We start from the raw sequence: 19,684 nt of genomic DNA, 5'->3' as shown, positions 1-19,684 counted from the left end.
CATGTTGATGGAGCTTTATGACACACTTTCGGTGCATTAACAGGAATTGCTGTGACGGCGGTCCCTGACAATGGGAAGAGATGCCTGACAATGGTAAGCGATGTCTGTTCAAGTTGTGGACAGCTCTAAATTCGAAGTATGGTTACTCTATCAGAGTGTCAGAGTATTTTACTTAGTCACCCTGATGGAGTAATTATCGTAGTGCGGGTTTATGTATAGATAGAAACCCACAGCTTTAACACTGTAAGTGAATTCTGGAGTGAAACCATCAAGATTCGTTGATGAGAGTCAGCACACAGTTGTTTATGTGTGGAGGAGTAAAACGTAGGGTTTTTTCTATCGATCCGCAAATTTTGGTGAGGCAGCCCTTCTAATGACATGTGCTCAGAGCAGAATGTTTGGTAGAACTGGATGTTATGTGCATACAGATGGATGTTGACATTCTTGCTGGCCTACAGGACTATAAGAAGCTCCATCTAAAGACTAAGGGCCCCATTAGTAAGGCGAGCGGACTTTGTCCGCCCGCCATACCCATGGGAAACGGGACCGCCCGCTGAGGGTGCGGCGGTCCCGCACTCCCGATTAGGATGCGCCTGCCACACTGGTGGGCGCATCTGCAACATTGAGGCGGGCGGTGCAGAGAGCACCGCCCGCCGCAATGCCACAAAGGCAGGTTGTGCGTTTCAATGCACAACGTGACAGGCACCGCACGGTGCCTGCCAGGTTGTTCATTGAAAGGCAGGGGGGTACCATAGGTACCCCCCACCCCCCAGAGTCCCTGGGGGCCTGCAACGGGCCCCCACAAGCAGACTCCGCATGCCGCATGTTGGCATGTTTCCACCAACATTGTAATATGGCTGGTGGTGACTAACAGACACCACCATCATATTGAACTCTTTTCCGCCCGGTCGACTTAACGACTGGGCGGAAAAGCGGAGGACGGTCTTTCCGTCCGCCGCGGACCCCCCAGCCATTGTAATATGGCGGGGGGTCTCTGCTGCACGGATGGTGGGCGGATTGCCCCCACCATCCTAATGGGGCCCTAAAGATCACTGAAAAGGGAAATAAGCCTCAGGTTGAAGAATGTCATTGAATTTTTTTAGAGTTTATATAGCGCGAACTAGACTGAGACATCAGGTATCAGAGCGCTTTACATGCACCAGTTTCATTACAGGAGGACACATTCATTTTTGTTAGGCACAGAGGGATTAAGTGATTTGCCCAGAATCACAGGATGTTGAGTGTCATTGCCGAGACTCGAACCCGGTCCCCAGCTCCGGGGTCGACCACTCTGGCCGTAAGGCTACATCCTCTCCCCATACAGAGAGCAAAGAGAATATGACTATTTCAGGGCCATTCTGGAGTTGAGGATGTTGAGCAGGAATCAATGGTCGTGGTGTATAAAGATGATAATAGATCAAGTAAGACAAGAGGCAAGAATCTCTGTTGGGGATTACTGAAATGTATCTTGGACCTTTTAGATCATTGCCACCTTAATGCTGCTATTGCATCTTGAATCCATATGTCAGTCCTGAGTTTGTGCATTGCTTTGGGCTTTCTAATGAGCTGGTTGCTAATAGCCTTTACAATGATGTTCTCCATAAATTACACATTGCGCTTGGGAATGGTTGGCATGGTCGCCAATGTCTAGTTTGGTCTACTTCAAGAGGTGAATGATCATTTGAAGCCATTAATAGTTTGAAAAGGACACATTATGCAATTAACACATTGAGCGTTTCCATTTTTTTCCTTTCCTATTGACAATGATCAATCTTGCCTTTGTATCAAGTGTTCTTCAATACTTAAAAGAGACTTACCATATAATTAGTGTTGAGGCTATTTAAGGCCATTTATTTATAAGCTTTATGGGCCGGTCTTGTGCCTTTGTGTTATCTGTGTTCATTTAGGTTTACTCAGGTGTGTCCTTTAAGAACCTGATGATTGCTGTACACTTCTTGGAGTCCTTGATGGCCTTGAAGAGTGCCATTACTTCCTTATATGATCATGAAGTAGTTAGCCTTGGTTCCTGTGTTGAGCATCCAGACAGAGGGGAGATTGTTTAAGGTCATCATGATTTATTGCTATGCAATTGCAAGTTCATTTTACATTTGGATTTGGTTTGCTGACGATATACCATTGAGTCGATAGTTTGAACCTCCGTGTATGTGAGTATATTGGGATGTGACCATTGCCCATCATTTGGAGGGTATAGTTTGTGCCTAACAGCAGGGCCTCAACTTCAGCCTTGTGATACAGGTAGCTGTTAGGGATGTCATGCTAATCATGAATCATGAATCGTGAACCATGCTGGAGGCGAATATATTCAATTTAGTCATTTGCTTTGGTTGGAGCATGTTGAAAGCGTTTGTTAGGTGGTTGGTTTAGTCATCATGTATTGAGAGTAGCTGTGGCAGATGAGTTTGGTAATGGTTGAGAAAATTAAAAACAGGGTATAATCTTGGGCACATTGAGGAGAAGTGAAAAGATGAATGCTGATGTCAATAGACATCAGATCAAGGAAGGCACCTGTAAGAAATTGAGTTATTAGTTGAGAGAGTTGAGAACCTAACTCAAATAATAATCACAGTCCTTGTAAAGGTGAACCACAAAAGTCACTAAATAAACCTGCAGGGTCATCCTCTTCCTCTTATTCCATATTATCCTCATCATCTGCTCCATTATCCTTTTGCAGATTACATCATGTGGACCTCCTCCCAGAGGCTGAGGACTCCAACTTCTTGGAGGCTCTTTTTAGCTTTAGCCCTCTCTCTCTACACAGCCTCCTTAGCTCTACCATGCTGATACACCTCATTTCTTGCAAAAATCACAGGTACATAATATGGTGATAGCAATTAAATTTAGGATAAAATAAAAATGACAAATTAAAATAAGAGAATTTAAAAATCTAAAATTGATTTTTATTTCAGATTATAAAAATGTTTTTTAGGTTTGAACAAAAATCTGCACAAATCCTGAATCCCAAAGTTAAACACCAATGTAAATAATTATGTTATTAGCTGAGAGGGGTGAGAAACCAACTCAAATAATAATCATATAATAAGCACATTCTTTGTCAGGGTGAACCACAAAATTCACTAAGATCAGTCCCCTGGTAGCTATGGCACAGAGCAGACAGTCTTAACTTTAGAGGCATGTGAAAAACAGGCTTCAAATGTTTCAGAGTGGAGCGATGAGAGAACTTTTCCATCTGCCAAAATTCTGTTCAGTCTCTAAGTTACTCTGTAAATTGCACTGACTCCCGATAAAGAAATGCTGCCATATTAGGAATGAGCCGACTGCTTCCAGTTTGTCATCCATGCTTCAACGCTACGACCCCACCAGGTTTATTTGATCGGCTGAGGCTAATTTGGCAGTGGTTCCTTGCATCAATCTGGCTAGTAAGGGAGTACACTCTTTTCAAGCGATAGCTCCAGTGCTTTGGAACAACTTGCTCACCCATCCACGTTAGACTTCATATCATCTCTGCGTTAGAAATCAGTGGAAGAACTGGCTGTTTGCAGCCTACCTATCTGCGGTGTTCTGTGTTTTCCCTGTAATAGCAGGCTAGCACTGGGAATACCTTTTTGTAAGATAGCCATACACTTTACATGTCAGTTATAACATAGCATAACATAACATAACCTAACAATGTGTTAAGCAGTTATTCAGTACTCAAACAGTAATATAGTCAAAATGAAACACAAGGGAAAATCTGGAAAAATGACACCAAACAACAAAAATCAAATAAATGGAACCTCAGAAATTAATTTTTGAATTTTAATTAAAAAACTAGCACCAAAAAGCGTTAAGCGCCAACCAGAGTCATCTGGTTTGCTTCACTGGTACTGAAGTGAAAGTCAAGGCCGACGCAATGGAATTTGGGTCAGAACAGGGAACAGGTTTGTTTTGGTTGAAAAGTTATCTTCACACTAAGAAACTTTTATCGAAGATGAAAGGCTTCGGCATTACAAGGCAGCAGGCTGTAGCCAAAAAGGAGCTTGCAGACAACGGATCACTGGAGTAGGAGGTCTAGGTGAAGGTGATAATGAAGGAGAGAAAAAGGTCTGAACTGGATGAGTACATGTTTCATGCCCATGAAGTCCTCGACATCTATCAAATCTCCTTTGATGGCGGCGAAGTGGAAGCTTTCTAACTTTGGAATTAGAAACGTTTCTGGAAGTTGGATTTCCTAAGCAAAGGACACCTTATGCAAGGCTGTAGGCTGTAGCTAAAACGGGCTCAACACTGATGGATTCCAGCATCAAAAGGTCTTGCTGAAAAAGTTTTGCTGTCGCGGAGATGAATGTAATGGGTGCTACATCAAACTCAGGTCCAGCGGCAATGCACCTTTTTTCACATCAGTTTGTAATGTTGTTCCCAGTTTCCTGTCAATTCTCAGGATCAAAACTTGCCAGAAAGCTTTCATGTCCCAAGTTTTAGGGTTAAGCAGAGATGATTACCCTTTGACCACAGTCAAGGGTCCTTGACCTTGGGGACACCACTTGAACAGTTGAAACTCACTCAAGCAGAGGCCAGCAGCAGGGTCCTGGGTAAGTTCAGTTGCAACTGCTCAGCAGAAATTGTAGGAAAAAGCCCTCTTGAAGCTTGTTGGGTCTGTCTTATTATCCTTGGAGTCACTACTGGGGTCCTGGGTACAAGGAAAGCAGGTCCAGTCTTCTCAGGTCTTCAGACAACAGGGCAGTCCTCTTCTGAATCTTCCTCAGGTCCAGAAGTGTTCTGAGGAGGGCAGGGCCGGCTTTAACACCGGTGGCGCCCTGTGCAACAATGTTTTTTGGCACCCCCCAATGGCTACCTCTGCCAGGGATTCCCTCACTAGCACCTTTTAACAGTGCCCCTCAAGTCTCCGTAACCACTGTCTCTCAGATTAATTTAGTTTTATAGCACCACTCATACCAGTGTAAGCCGTCAGAGCACTTTACATCTCACATACACATGTGTGTAAATCAGTGTATAGGATATGTTACATCAGACAGTACTACAAGGTGTAGGAGTGACATGTCATTGATACTCATAGGCAATAAAGTTTAAGAGTCCTTATTCTGGAAAAGCACAAATTCAGAATTTAACATCATTGTTAGGGGTTCTCTTTAATGATAAGAATTGTTTCCTACCCAAATAAACCCTTTTTGCAAGATTAGGAAAATGAAAGACTGGGCAAAAAAACATATAGCTCTAACATATATCTTGCAGTTTGCATGCAGCACTAGGATGACAGTGAATAGCTCAATACATTAGGATTTTGACTTATAAACCACAAGTAACAAAAAGAGCTCTCTTACAGAAGCAGTAACCTACTGACCTATTTACATTATATGGACTTCGTTATCTGCATCGTACACGTTCTTAGCAGCCAGCATTTTAACCCTCTGTGCTACCTCAACACTTCCACTAGACAAACCTCTGTTCTCTTTCCAGGGAGAGGATTAATCACCAGTTATCTTGACATTTTAATTTATGCATGAAAATTGCTGAAGGCCAGGAACGCGACAGCGGATGCTTTTAAAATGATAATTTACTTGTAAAAATGAGGCCCCCACCCCAAGTCAGCACCCGGTGCGGTGGCACCGATCGCACTGCCATAGAGCCGGCCCTGGAGGAGGGAGCTAGGGATATACTATTTATGTCCAGTGCCAACCTTTGAGTGGGAGAAACTCCTGGCCACTCCCTAACCAATGCAGTAAAAGTTCTCAGTGGTGGCCCAACTCACATTTGCAACAGTTTCTGTGTGGTTTACTGTAATCTAAACCTCAGTGCTCTTCTATCCCTAAATCCAACATGGCAGACACGTTCTTCTTCTTTTTTACATGTGTAACAGCAAACGTTTGTATGTCCTGCTTTTAAATACCATCCACTTTGTCTTTGGGCACAAAGGCCTATTTTAGCGGTGACATATTAATATAAAAAAAAGGGTTAATCTTGAAACGTTACATGGGTAGTTTAAAACTGCACTGCCAGACTGCAATGGTAGGCCCGGGGTCAGGTTTGCTGTATCACTGCAGTTGGTGCTACAATGGGTGCTGCAGCCCACTGGTGACATCCAACTTACTGGCCCTGGGCACACATTGTACCATATACTAGGGATGTATAGGTAAGTTAAATGTGCCAAACAGGAGCAGCCCACACCCTTTACGTCTTGTTAGCATGGTTAAAGCGCAGAGAGTTCTAGGGCCGACAAAGACAGGCAAAGCAAATATCTATGGAATACCATGAAAATAATGGCTGTGACATGGGAGGCTAAAGCCATTGAGGTAGATATTTTTCAGGCAGTTAATAGAGGACTCATTGATGAAGGCATACATCTTGAAACTGTTGGTTGTTCTGTTTGGTGAGTAGATCAGGTAGAAGGTGATGGTTTTACTTTTCTGTGGGAAGTGACAGGAGAGGAGACAAGCTTAAAGTATAGGATTGCAGGGCCACAATATTCTGCATATCACTGCAAAATCAATATTTGTACTGTTCAAACAATCATGGTACTGGATGCTGCAGTGTTGTGGGACCACAACATTGAGGATATAGATGATGGTAGGGATCTCTGTAATAGAACTGCATTGCAGTTGTATGAAGTGATGAGGTCTGAGATGTTTTGCTGCATGATTGACTTAGGAGTGAGCATAGAGCAATATAAACCATAGTGTGCATTCAGACTGTTTGCTTTGTGATGTGGTAAGGGAAATGTTTGGGTTGACTGCCTTATGTTTGACTAAGTGGTAGCATTCTTTGTATGTGCAAGGAATGGTGTAGGGTGGGTTTGTTTGGATGCACATGGTTCTGTGAGGTATGGGGAGTAATATGCAGAGGCTCATGTCTTTCACCATTATTAGGCTTTAACAATTCTAATCAGGATATCACCATAGTCCCTGTACATTGAGGACACCCAGGTAATGGAATGCCTTGATAGTTCAAAAGAGTACTGTGGCAGCTGGAGTCGTTTGCTTGTTGGAGGTCTGGTGGCAGGTCAAGTGGCCCTAGCTACATTGGATTCTGGGTCTCGACAAGCTGCTTTCGTCTTCGGATTAGCTCTGTAATCAATGACTTCTGGCAGAGGTTGGGTGTCGAATAGCAGATGAACAAAGATTTACATGATTCTGCAATAGGGGCTGTAGCATGCTTGCCTGGAATGTTTGTCTGTTAACAGGCCGCGGCTTTAGGGTGTGACAAGCCACATGAACAAATCCACAATGAAATCTGGGAAGATTAAAACATCTTCTGGACTATTTCAATATGTGGTCAGTGGTAGGAGTTCAACCTTGGGTGCTGGTTGTTGCAGTGCAGTTGCAAACATGACACTACTGTGATGAAGCCTGGGACGTACTGATCCTATTAAAATACAGGTAGATGCTTGGGAATAGGGAATAATTCAGATGCTGTAAGAGGGACCGTATACACAATATCACCCATCAAAAATACTTTGTATTATACCATCAGTCTTGATGGGAAGAAGGAAGCACAGTAAATGATGCATCCAAAGTTCTCTAGTGTAAGACCATGCATATCTACACCAATTAAAAATGCTGGCAAATTAAGATTTTCCAACACACTCAGAAGACCGTCATTCACTTACTAAATGCACAACATTTACTATGTTTTGGAAATTTTTAAGTGGTAGTCGATTTTTCCCATTTTTTGTAGTTTCTACCTACTTACAGTTTATGATTGAATTAGGTATAAAATCAATGGGTAAACACTGAAAGCTAAACATTTCTGAGAAGTAGACACAATTCAGAATTCAAAAAGGGGTCAAATGTGTAAATTGCTCATAAATCTCATTACCAATAAACTAACGATTGAAATAAATAAACTAATGAAAATGAATAGGAAAAAATTGAAGTAGATGACAACATTTTCATCTGTTTTATTTGGTTCTCATGACCAATTTAAGAAATATGTCACTATCCCCATCAGATGATCACAGGAATGCATGTTCTGTTTGTTGGTTGTCCAAAAACACATCTTTACTTTCTGATGTAGAGTAACCACTGAACAGAATTGCACAAAATCTGGTAAAAAGTTACGATGTATGTTGGATGCAGGGTCTCTTGTGACTTCAGGCCTTGCAGACAACCTACACTGTGTTTGTCCACATTCTGTGTGTAGTGGTGGTTGGCCACTTGTGGAGGGGTGAGTACAGATCATGGCCACAGGTCAAGCCCTCTGTCAAACCTGTCCTATGTATTGAAGATTGGGTGCAGTGGAAGTTTGATGATTGCATATGTTTGAGTGCAGGACCTTGCCAGAGCCTAGGCGCTAAGTCCAACTCTTGGCATGGATTGAATGGTGCGTCTGGCTAGAGGTTATTACTAAGATGTCATAAGAGATGTCGTAAATGATGTCATTTAACATGTCATGAGTGATATGATCTTTGTCCATCTGGGCCCATGGCACATAGATGGTCTCTGATGATCCTTTCTGTAACAATGGGCATATTTTGGTTTGGAGCCACTCTTCTTTCTCCATCGTAGTGCTCCCATCTTCTCAGGCATTCCTGCATGTAGGGGAAGTTCTACCTGGGATCTTCCCCTGTGTGCCGGATGCAATCTTCCACGGGGAGTCCATACCCCATCCAGTAGTATGCCTGTAGGCCTCTGTGCAGAGTGGTTGAGAAAGGGGGCTGCGCCTCCATTGACGTCTCAGCAATCCGGCTGTGGGGGACTTACTTGTTGCAACAATAGGAGTTCTTGGCCCCGAACGACCCTCAGCAGCCAAGGGCAGTTCATCCCCCGACCAGTAGTACGTCAGGAGGACCCTGTGCAGAGTGGTTGAGAAAGGGGGCAGGGCCTCCAATGCCTTCCCAGCACTCTGGTTGGGGGACTGACATTACACAACAATATGGGTTCTTGTCCCCCAACATCCCTCAGCAGCCAAGGGAAGTTCATCCTCCCAACCAGTAGTATGCCAGGAGGCCTCTTTGCAGAGTGGTTGAGAAAGGGGGCGGGGCCTCCGACAAGTTCTCAGCAAGCTCATCTCTAACCTCTATTTTGCCTCTTTTCAGTCATTTCTGACCTTTATTCTGCCTCTTTATGTTGTTTCTAACCTTTATTTTGCCTTTCTGCCAATATCTGACCTTTATTCTGCCTCTTTCTGCTCGTTTCTGACCTTTAGTCTGCCTCTTGCTGCTCATTTCTGGGTATTCTACCTTTACTGCGTGGTCATTACTTTGTATTACCATTACTACACATATTTTAGTTAGCAGATTCCATTATTTAGCATGCATTTACTACGCATGTTCCATTACTTAGCATGCACTTACTACGCATAATGAAGTTACTGTGCAAATTAAAGTTTTGGGGTACAGGGGTATTTTTAGGGGTCAGGGTGCATTTAAGGTTTTGGGGTGCTGGGGTATTTTTGGGGTTCAGGGTGCATTTAAGGTTTTGGTGTCCTGGGGTAATTTTAGGGGTCAGGGTGGGTTAGGGTTTTGGGGTACATGGGGTATTTTGAGGGTTCAGATTGCGTTTAAAGTTTTGGGGTGCTGGGGTATTTTTGGGGTTCAGGGTCCGTTTAGGTTTTGAGGTACAGGGGTATTTTTAGGGGTCAGGGTGAGTTAGGGTTTGGGGGTATAGGGGGTATTTTTAGAGTTCAGGGTGCATGTAAGGTTTTGGGGTGCCGGGATTTTTTTGGGGTTCAGGGTGAATTTAGGTTTTTTGTGGTGCTGGGGTAATTTTAGGGGTCAGGGTTGGTTAGGGTTTTGTGGTATGGGGGTATTTTTAGGGTTCAGGGTGCATTCAAAGTTTTGGGGTACAGGGGTGTTTTAAGGGGTCAGGGTGGGTAAGGTTTTAGGGTACATGGGGTATTTTGAGGGTTCAGGGTGCATTTAAGGTTTTGGGGTGCCGGGGTATTTTTGAGGTTCAGGGTGCGTTTAGATTTTGGGGTACAGGGGTATTTTTAGGGGTCAGGGTTTTTGGGTATAGGGGGTATTTTTAGGGTTCAGGGTGCATTTAAGGTTTTGGAGGTGCTGGGGTATTTTTGAGGTTCAGGGTGCATTTAAGTTTTGGGGTGCTGGGGTAATTTTAGGGGTCAGGGTTGGTTAGGGTTTTGGGATGTGGGGGTATTTTTAGGGTTCAGGGTGCATTTAAGGTTTTGAGGTCCTGGGGTATTTTTGGGGTTCAGGGTGCATTTAGGTTTTGGGGTGCTGGGGTAATTTCAGGGGTCAGGGTTTTGGGGTGTACGGGGTAATTTTAGTGTTCAGGGTGCGTTTAGGTTTTGGGGTACTGGGATATACATTTTTTGTATTAAAGTACCAATACCACGTTGTAACGGTATGCGTAATAATTAACTGCGATGTAAAAGCATTTTTAATGTATTTGTATATATTTGCAAAGTAAAAGCATGCACACTAAAATCATGCGTAGTAAAGGTATTTGCGAAGTAAAAATTTTGAAGTAAGTACCTGCGGAGTAACGGTATGCTAAGTAACATCATATATTCCATTTCTGACCTCTATTTTGCCACTTTCTGCTTGTTTCTGACCTTCATTATGCCTTTATCTGCACATTTCTGACTTTGCCTTTTTTACTGCTCATTTCTGTGTTTTATTACCCTCTTTCAGCTCATTTCTGACCTTTCTTTTGCCTCTTTCTGCTCATTTTTTACCTTTATTTTGCCTTTATGCTTGTTTCTTATCTCTATTTTGCCTTTTTCCTCCCTGTTCTGACCTTTATTCCCTCTATTCTACTCGTTTCTGACCTTTATTCTGCCCATCGATGCTAATTTCTGACCTTTATTCCGCCTTACTGCTCATGTCTTACCTTCATCTTCCCTCTTTCAGACCTTTATTTTGCCTCTTTCTGCTCTTCACCGGTACTGCAGGGGAGCCTCAAAGCCCCACAGTCCCAGCCAGCTCCTCGCTTCTTGTGGGAGCCGGCATTGCTGTGACAGACAGAGGGCTGCTGAAAGGCAGCTCCCTGTCTGTCAGAGCAAATGTTTTCTTCTGTTTTCCTGCAGGCAAATATGATCCTTAGCATCCAAGAGGACTTAATCCCCAACCAGTAGTGTGCCAGGAGGTGCATTTTCAGAGTGGTGGAGACAGGGGGGGGGGGCTGCCGACCAGCTCTTAGCAATTCTGCTGTGTGGGACTTACTGGATGTAACAGGAGGGGTTCCTGGCCCCCTAGTACCATCACCAGTCAAGGGTTTTTCATCCATCAACCATTAGTGCGCCCGGATGTGCATTTAGAGAGTGGGGGACAAAGGAGGCGTGGCCTCCAATGACCTCTCAGCAATCCCCCTGTGTGGGACTTACTGGCAGTAACAGGATGGGTTGTTGGCCCCCAAAGCCACTCACCAGGAAATGTGACTGAATATCCCAACATGCTGTGCGTCAGGAGGCCCATTTGCAGAGTGGTTTAAAAATGCGGCGGGGCCTCTAGTGACTTCCCCTGGTCCAGCCTTTTAAAAAAAAAAATCTTTCTTTTAAAAAACCTTCCCTCAATGTCTTCCCAGGGTTGATTTCGGCTCAGGGGACCCCATTCACTTGGGCAGGCCTTTTTGCAATGGTGGAGAGGGGGACACATGGCCCACCCTCCCCAGGTTGACTTCTGCTCCCGGGACCCCCATCCCCGAGGGCCTCACCTTTTTAGAAAAAATGTTTAAATACTGGTGGGGGAGGGGGACTGCACGGATCCCCTCCCTGGGCCAATTTTGGCACTGGGGACCCCATCCTCCAGGACGAGGCTATTTACAAATGGGGAGGTGGCTGCGTGGGCCCCGTCCCCGGGTCTAGTTCAGTCCAGGGGACTCCATTTCCCCAGGCCTGACCATCTTTTTGTGAGTGCCCCTAGGCCATCCACTCTCCAGTGGGACCACGGGGGGAGACTGAAGGCCCCCGTGGTCGCTGCCTGCTCCCTGACTCCTGCGGGAGCTGGTATTGCTTTCAGACACAGGGAGCTGCTAAACATGCAGCTCCCTGTGTCTGAAAGCAATTCTGCTCCGCTTTCAGCAAGCGCAAGCATTTCTGAGCTCTTACTTGCTGGAAGCAGAGTGTTTTCTATGACTTATTGGGAGCGGTAATGCTCCTGTCAAGCCACAGCAAACAGCTATGTCCGGGTGTGGTCATCCCGGGACATAGCAGGAGCCTGCCCTGGGTGGTGGCGGTCCCCAGGGCCATCTAGGTCTCCAGGAGGGGGGCCGTGCGCCCCCCTCCTTTGTTGTTTTATAGTGGCTGCCCCGGGGAGGTGGCAGTCCCTATGGCCGAGAACGGCCTGGGAGGCTGGTTGTGCAGCTCCCTCTCCCTTTAAAAAAATAACAAAATTGGCCCAGTGTAGGTGGTGGTGCCCAGGGCCCATGGCCCAGGGGAGGTCCATGAGGCCCCCGTTTACAAATTTCATAGCCCTGGAGAGGTGGTGGTGCCCCAGGCACAGAGGGTCCAGGAGACCCTCGATTTATTTTTCAATATGGCTCCGGGGAGGTGGTGGTTCCTGGGCCAGTCCGAGAGCCCCTTTTCTAAACTCTTAAGCCACGGGGAGGGGGTGGTTGCTGTGGCATTTATAAGCCCCAGGAGGGGGGACCCGTGTGGCAACATCCTTTATTTGCCAAAGGCACCTGGAACCTGGCCCACCTGGGAGCCGATTAGTAAAGAAGCGCGGGAGCCTGCGCTCCTTAAAAAAAAAATCTTTTGTGGGAGGCACGGACCCAGTGCAGCTGCCGCTGATATTGTTTTTTTGAAACACACTATTTTGTCCTGGGAGGGTGCCTCTGGGACCCTTACAAGTGACCTAGGGGGTTAGGGTATTCCTACCCTGCACCCTTTTCTTTCTTTTAAATGTTTATTTCTGGAACTCAGCTCAAGCTGATTCCCAAGATGACTGCTAACACTTCCTGGTTTGAAGTGTTGGCAGCCAATCAGATCTCAGCAAGAGATTGGAAGGGTTCACAGAGTCTTTGAGTCCCTATATATAAAAATGTTGATTTCCCTTAATATCTCAAAACGACTGAATGGATTTATGACAATTTACAAAAAGGTCATTTTCTGGACCTTCCCGACAAATTTGGTGTAATTCTGTTCAGCAGTTTGTGCTGTAGTTGTGTCTAAAATCTCTATGGGAATTAACATGGGGAAAATGTGTTTTGGGACCCCCCTTCTTCTCGGCCCCTGCTTAATGGATCACCATGAAACTTTTAGGACAGCAGCTGAAGTGAGCATCATATTAGTGTTGAAAAGTTCACAAATATTTGTCAAATGTTGCCAAAGTTACTGGCAAAACAAAAAACGCTTTTCCTACGGAACCTAGGTCCTAACTATAACTACCGACTCCTATGTATGTATGTTTATATTACCTACTGGCAGTCACCAGTAGGTAGTTATAGTTAGGACCATGTTTCCATAGAAAAATAATTTCTTGACTTGCTTATATCTTTGGCGCCGTTTGATGAATCTTTACAAACTATTCCCAAAAAAGTGCACCAGTGATTGTTGTTGTGCTTGGAAAGTTTCAGGGTGATCCCTCAAGCGAGGGCAATGAAATGGGGGGTTCAAAAAAGTGTTTTCCAATGTTAATTCCCATGGTGATTTTGAAGAGGACTGCAGCACAAACAGCTTGCCGGAATTTACCCAAATTTGGCAGAAAGGTAGTTCTTGGTCCTGAAAGAGTGCTTTTGGTTATTTGGTGTAAATACGTTCAGTAGTTTTGGAGATAATAAATGAAATCCAAATTTGTACATCTTGAGGTGTGAAGGCTCCATGAATCCTGATCTCGTCCTGGGAACTGATTAGCTGCCAAGACTTGCGTTGGTCTGCGCAAGGGTGTTGTTTAGAAACCTAATGATGAAGCATGCCACAATTTTGTTGGTGAGGGCAGTTTTTCAAACATATTAACTTTGCCATATGTCTCTAGGAGCCAGTTATAGTTTACTCCTACTTCTCTTTGTGTGCAGTTGCCAAGACTTCAAAAAGGAAGTGTTGTCAGCCATCTTAGGACTCAACTTCAGCGGAGTCCCTTAAAAACATTTAAAAAAAGAAAAGGGGGCAGGGTAGGAATACTCTGACCACCCAGCTCGGGTCATGGTATCCCCGGGACCACGCAGGGCAAAAAAGCATTTTCTTCTCAATGGAGTCGCATTGGATCCATGGCTCCTGCCAAACAAGATAAATTAATAAAGAAGCGTGGGCTCTTGTGCTTTTCTACTGTAACCACCAGGTAGGCCAGATCCCGGGAGCCTGCAGGATTAAATAATAGGAGAGGGCACATGGGCCCCCCTCCTGAGCCTCTTTTAAGTTTCGGGGACCACCACCTTCCCGGACCTTTTATAATATAATGGGGGAGGCCACGAGGACTCCTCTCCATAGGCTCTTTTGAGCCCTGTGGAACACCACCTCCCTTTATTTTACATTTTGAGGAGGGCCATACAAACCCCTCTCTTCCTGGGGTGGGTTAAAGCTCCGAGGACCACCACAGCCTGGGGGCTAAATGAAAATTAATAGGGCGCTGCAAAGACCCCCTGGGCCCAGGGACCACCACCTCTCCATGTGCAGGCCATCTACTACAAATGAGGGGGGCCACCAAGCCCCCCTCCCAGAGCCATACATGGTACTGGGAACATCCCCCAGGGTTAGCTCCTGCTATGTCCTGGGGTGCCCACCCCAGGAACATAGCTGTTTGCTGTGACTTGGCTGGAGCAAGCAGAGCTGGCAAAATGCTCTCGCTTGTTGGAAGCAGAGGTTTAGTCTGTCTCCCTGTCCGCTGTCAAGCAGGCAGGGAAACAGACAAAACAATTGCTCTCACAAACAGAGAGCTGCATGTTTTACAGCTCCCTGTCTTTGAGAGCAATACCGGCTCTCGCAAGAGGTGGAGAGCCACCAGGAAAAGCAGGGGCCTTGAGACTCCCCCCATGGTCTGTGGGAAAAGAGCAGCAAGAGGCAAAATAATGGAGAGAAACAAGCAGAAAGATGCGGAATAAAGGTCAGAAATGAGCAAAAAGAGGCAAAATAAGGCTCAATAACGAGCAGAAAGAGGCAAAATAGAGTTCCGAACCTAGCATCAAGAGGCAGAATAGTGATGAGCAACGAGCAGAAAGAGGCAAAATAAAGGTCAGCAATGAGCAGAAAGAGGCAAGATAAAGGTGAGAAACCGGCAGAAAGAGACAGAATAAAGGTCAGAAACGAGCATAAGGAGGCAAAATAGGGGTAAGAAACGAAAAATAGAGACCAGAAAAGAGCAGAAAGAGGCCAAATAAAGGTGAGAAATGAGCAGAAAGAGGCAAAATAAAGGCCCGTTACAAGCAGAAAGAGGCAAACTAGAGATCAGAAACTATCAGAAAGAGGCAAAATAAAGGTCAGCAACAAGCAGAAAGAGGCAAAAAAAGGCCAGCAATGAGCAGTAAGAGGCAAAATAGGGGTCAGAAACGAGCAGAATGAGGGAAAATATAGGTCAGAAATGAGGAGAATGAGGCTAAAACTACCTCAGGCCAATCCTCTTCCAACTGGGCACTCGCACAGCAAAGGAGGCAGTCCTTCGCCTCTACACGTTGGACACAGTGAAGCATATGGCCAACTTTGGCAAATTTGTCCACTTCACTCGCACAAAATTGATGGGCACCTCCTCTTAGGTTGCCAGACAGGCACTGCTGGGGCTGCCGTTTGGCCACTTTTTCAAAACAGACTGATTTAATAATAAAGACTGATTATTACTTGATTGCTTTTACCTAAGAAAACAAAAGATAATGTTAACATTGTGTTGCACATACACTTGCTCTTTTAGATTTTTAGATTTTATACTGTCATTATATAAACTGTATTTTTGTAATGATTTTATGTAACCACACAAATAAAGAATTCATTCATTCAAAAAAAATAAAAGAACTAGAGGTGAGCAATGAGCAGAAAGAGGCAAGATATAGGTCAGAAATGAGCAAATAGAGGCAAAATAGAGGTTACAAAGGAGCAGGAAGAAGCAAAATAAAGTTCAAACATGAGCAGAAAGAGGCAAAATAGAGGTCAGAAATTAGCAAAAAGAGGCAAAATAAAGGTAGAAACGAACAAAAAGGCAAATAAAAGTCAGAAGTGAGTAGCAAAAAGGCAGAGAATGAGCAGAACCAACTCAGGCACTCATACACCCACTCATAAAACAACTCAACAGCTCAGACACTCTCACAGCCACTCCCAGACCCATTCAGACACCCCTGCGCACACTCACAGATGAATTGAGACATGTACACCCACTCACAGACCCAGACACTCATGCACCCACTTACTCATATTCTCTCACCCACTCACAGACCTACTCAGAGACTCATGCACTGACTCACAGATCCACTCAGAGACTCAAACACCCTCTCATAGACCCACTCAGATACTCACACACCCACTCACACACTCACTGAGATACTCGTGCACCTCCTCACTCACTTTCAAAGGTTACAGGTTACAGTTAGGAAGTAACATTAAAAAGCTGTAGAAATTCACTGAAAAAAACAAAGGTTGTAGGGATGTTATAGTTAGAAAATAGAATTTAAAAAACCTTTGAAATTCTCTGAAAAATCCAAAGGTTACAGAGACTTTATAGTTAGGAAATAGAATTAAAAAAACAAACCTTAGAAATTCACTGAAAAAAACAAAGTTTACAGGGACTTATATTTAGGTTCAGATTTCACTCGTACAAAACCATAGAAATTCAGCAGTTACAGTTACCTGAGGTACTGTAACTTACACCCCCACAACGCACTGCATATTACATCACTCATGACATAGTCAGTGACATCACTGATGATATCTCAAATGACATCGCTGATGACCTTATTCACTATGACCTGAGGGCCGTGTTGTGGAAGGGGTGCCAGGTCAAGGACAGAAACCTAGCACTTCCCTCACCTTCAAATGTTTAGTTGCATTTATACCCCTCAAGTCTATACCTCAGCTTGTGGCTGGATATGCACCAGGTGAGTTAATCAGATTGCATTTTCTACAAATTATATATAAAAATGAGTGAAATGGGAATGTGTCATTGACTTCCGTTAAGAGTTATTGTAATATTCTAACTTCTGATCCACTTGTGTCTATCAAATGAAAATCAAAAAACTGGAGCAAAGTTTTTTTCTACATTAAAACTTTGAAAGAATATGGGTTTATTACTAGGTAAATGCTGCAAAAGCGCTGTGTGCATGGTTCCCACAGTGCACTAGAACATGTGTAGAGATGGCCTTTTGCTACTTAATCCCAACCCGGCCACCTTCCACCCCCGATCCTCACATTTCAGGGCAACTGTGATTTTTGAGAGGGACAATGAGATTCAAACAGAAGTTTATTGAAGGACATGATGGACAGAAGTGCATGCATGGCTTATCATTAATCTAATTAGTTGTATGATATGCATTAATTGAAAGGCTGTTCAACTAGGACGTAGCACTACAAGAAACCTTCGGTCATTCAGGTCTCCTAGTATCAGCTTTGTGTGATTGATTGGCCGCATATGTATTCGCATGGCTTAGTGGCACCACTGTGTGTAATTGGTCCCTGGGGGATTGAATAAGTGGACAATTTTGATAGTTATTGAACATTCATTCATTCTTTGCTATGCTTTGTTCCTTGGTTTAGTCTTTTTCCTTTATTGATTTTCTTTTGGCCTCCTTTTGTTTGTTTAGTTAATTTATTTTAGCTTTTTCCTCTTTCAAATATATATCCTTCCTTTTTACTGTCTTGTGATTATTTTATTTAATTACCACCTTTTGCTGCTTTTCCATTTTCCTTTCTTTCTTTCTTTCTTTTTGTTTCTTTTTCTTTCTTTCTTCCTTTCTTTCTTTCTTTCTTTTTTTCTTTTTCTTTCTTTCTTTCTTTCTTTCTTTCTTTCTTTCTTTCTTTCTTTCTTTCTTTCTATGATCATGTGATTCTGGGCTGCTTACTTTTGTGTTTCTAACTATAAATATGTGCAGTTGTACAATGAGAAACGTGTAAATATATATTCTAAACACTATAATTATACAGACTACCATTGTCCCAATTACAAGCACCCATCATATCCTCAATTCCCGTTTTCCACTGTTAGCATGTACTTTTCTACACATAGCATCTCGTGTTTGAGATGCTCCAGGTAAAAAAAGAATATTGACAGTTAATAAGATGACTGTTTGCTTTTTCTTTCTTTCTTGTTTCTTTCCTGCTCTCGTTCTTCTTTCATATTGTCTCTCTCTCCGTATCTCGCTTAATCTCTCTTAATGTATTTCTTCCTCTTTCTTTATCTAGCAAAATATGATTTTGAAAATAAATTCCTCTTTTTCATTTCTATTTATGTTTCTATATTCCACACTCTTTTCTGACCTGCATACTTTCAATGTCGTTAATTATTTAAAGATCGTGCAGTAGGAAGAGGGCTGAAATCCTCTGTGCCACATTATTTCAGTTTGATTGCCGATGACCGCACTACCTTCTTCAGTACAAAAATTCAGAACTTCTTCAGAAGTAGTATTTTGTCCAGTCAAAGAAAATGTTAAACCAATCCTTCAGTACCAAATTATGTGCAAGGCATGAGCACCTGGCCTGAGGTGTTGGTGGGATGGGGTTCCAAATTCTTAGTTAAGATAGTACTCGCCTTGTCTCAATTAATATGGATTATTATTATTACTATTTTCCATGACAGGCATCTATAAAGTAGGTGCTGACCGTGATTTTTACACCATGTTGGAAAACTATTATAAAACAATACTTCCTAACCTTTGTGATGACCCACAAAAGGTGCAGAGACAGAATATTGAGTACAAAATATCAAGTTGTACAAATATTGAGTCATTATTATCGTGGGTCAGAAATATTGACAGCAAGACTATCGTGGTCAAGAATATTGACTTAAGCTAAGTAATATCGATTTTCAAAAATATCGAAGTGTTTAATATTGTTTGCAAAAATATAGTTGTTAAAAACATTGTTTTTTATTCTTATGTATTTTAGTATATTTTTTTTGCAATTGATGTATGTTTTTGTTTGTATAAAAATTGTTTGTATTTTTAATATATGTCTTACATTTTTAGAAGTTATTAAATTTTTTTAATTTGAATTTAGTTCTGTAGCGGGTTGTGGGTTTATAGGGGAATAGGGTGGGAAGTAATTTAATTATATTAAATGTATAAATTATTTTTTAGTTGAATTTTGCGTTTTTAGTTCCGTAGCGGGTTGTGGGTTTACAAGGGGAATAGGGTGGGAAGTAATTTATTAATATTTGTTTAATTGAGATGTTATAGTGTTAAACGTGTAAAATAATGTATTATTAATTAATTAATAATTGGTTGTTAATTAATTTTAAATAATGAATTGATAATTAATGATGGCAATTTTGTAAATTATTTTAGGCATGTGTTGTGGTTTTTAAATGCGTAAAGGGTGGGAAGTAATTTATTTTTTGGTCGAGGGACCATCCGGTCTGCCGAAGGCAGAACCGGAAGTCCGGAGATTTAATGTTTCTTAGAGCGGCTATTTAGCCCGCCTCTCTTTTTGGCTCTCCTCCATTGGCTGGCCTCCTAAACGAAGGCCAGCCATTGGAGGAGAGAGCCGTCCCTCCAAATAGGCTCCGTCTTTTTCAGATTCGGGGGCGTGTTCCGTGCTGTTCTTTCCACTTTTTAGCCACGCCCTTTTTTGAACAGCAGGAACACGCCCTCGAATCCGAAAAAGCTTGGAAGCTTCCATCCGCCATTTTTTAGCAATCACCCGAAGCTCCGAGGGCGTTGCGGGCGGTGCCGGGCTCGGG

The sequence above is a fragment of the Triturus cristatus genome, chromosome 1_2 (assembly GCF_964204655.1).
Source record: "Triturus cristatus chromosome 1_2, aTriCri1.1, whole genome shotgun sequence".
Taxonomy (NCBI): domain Eukaryota; kingdom Metazoa; phylum Chordata; class Amphibia; order Caudata; family Salamandridae; genus Triturus; species Triturus cristatus.
The sequence above is the reverse complement of the archived record's forward strand: the minus strand, read 5'-3'. Positions refer to the sequence as shown.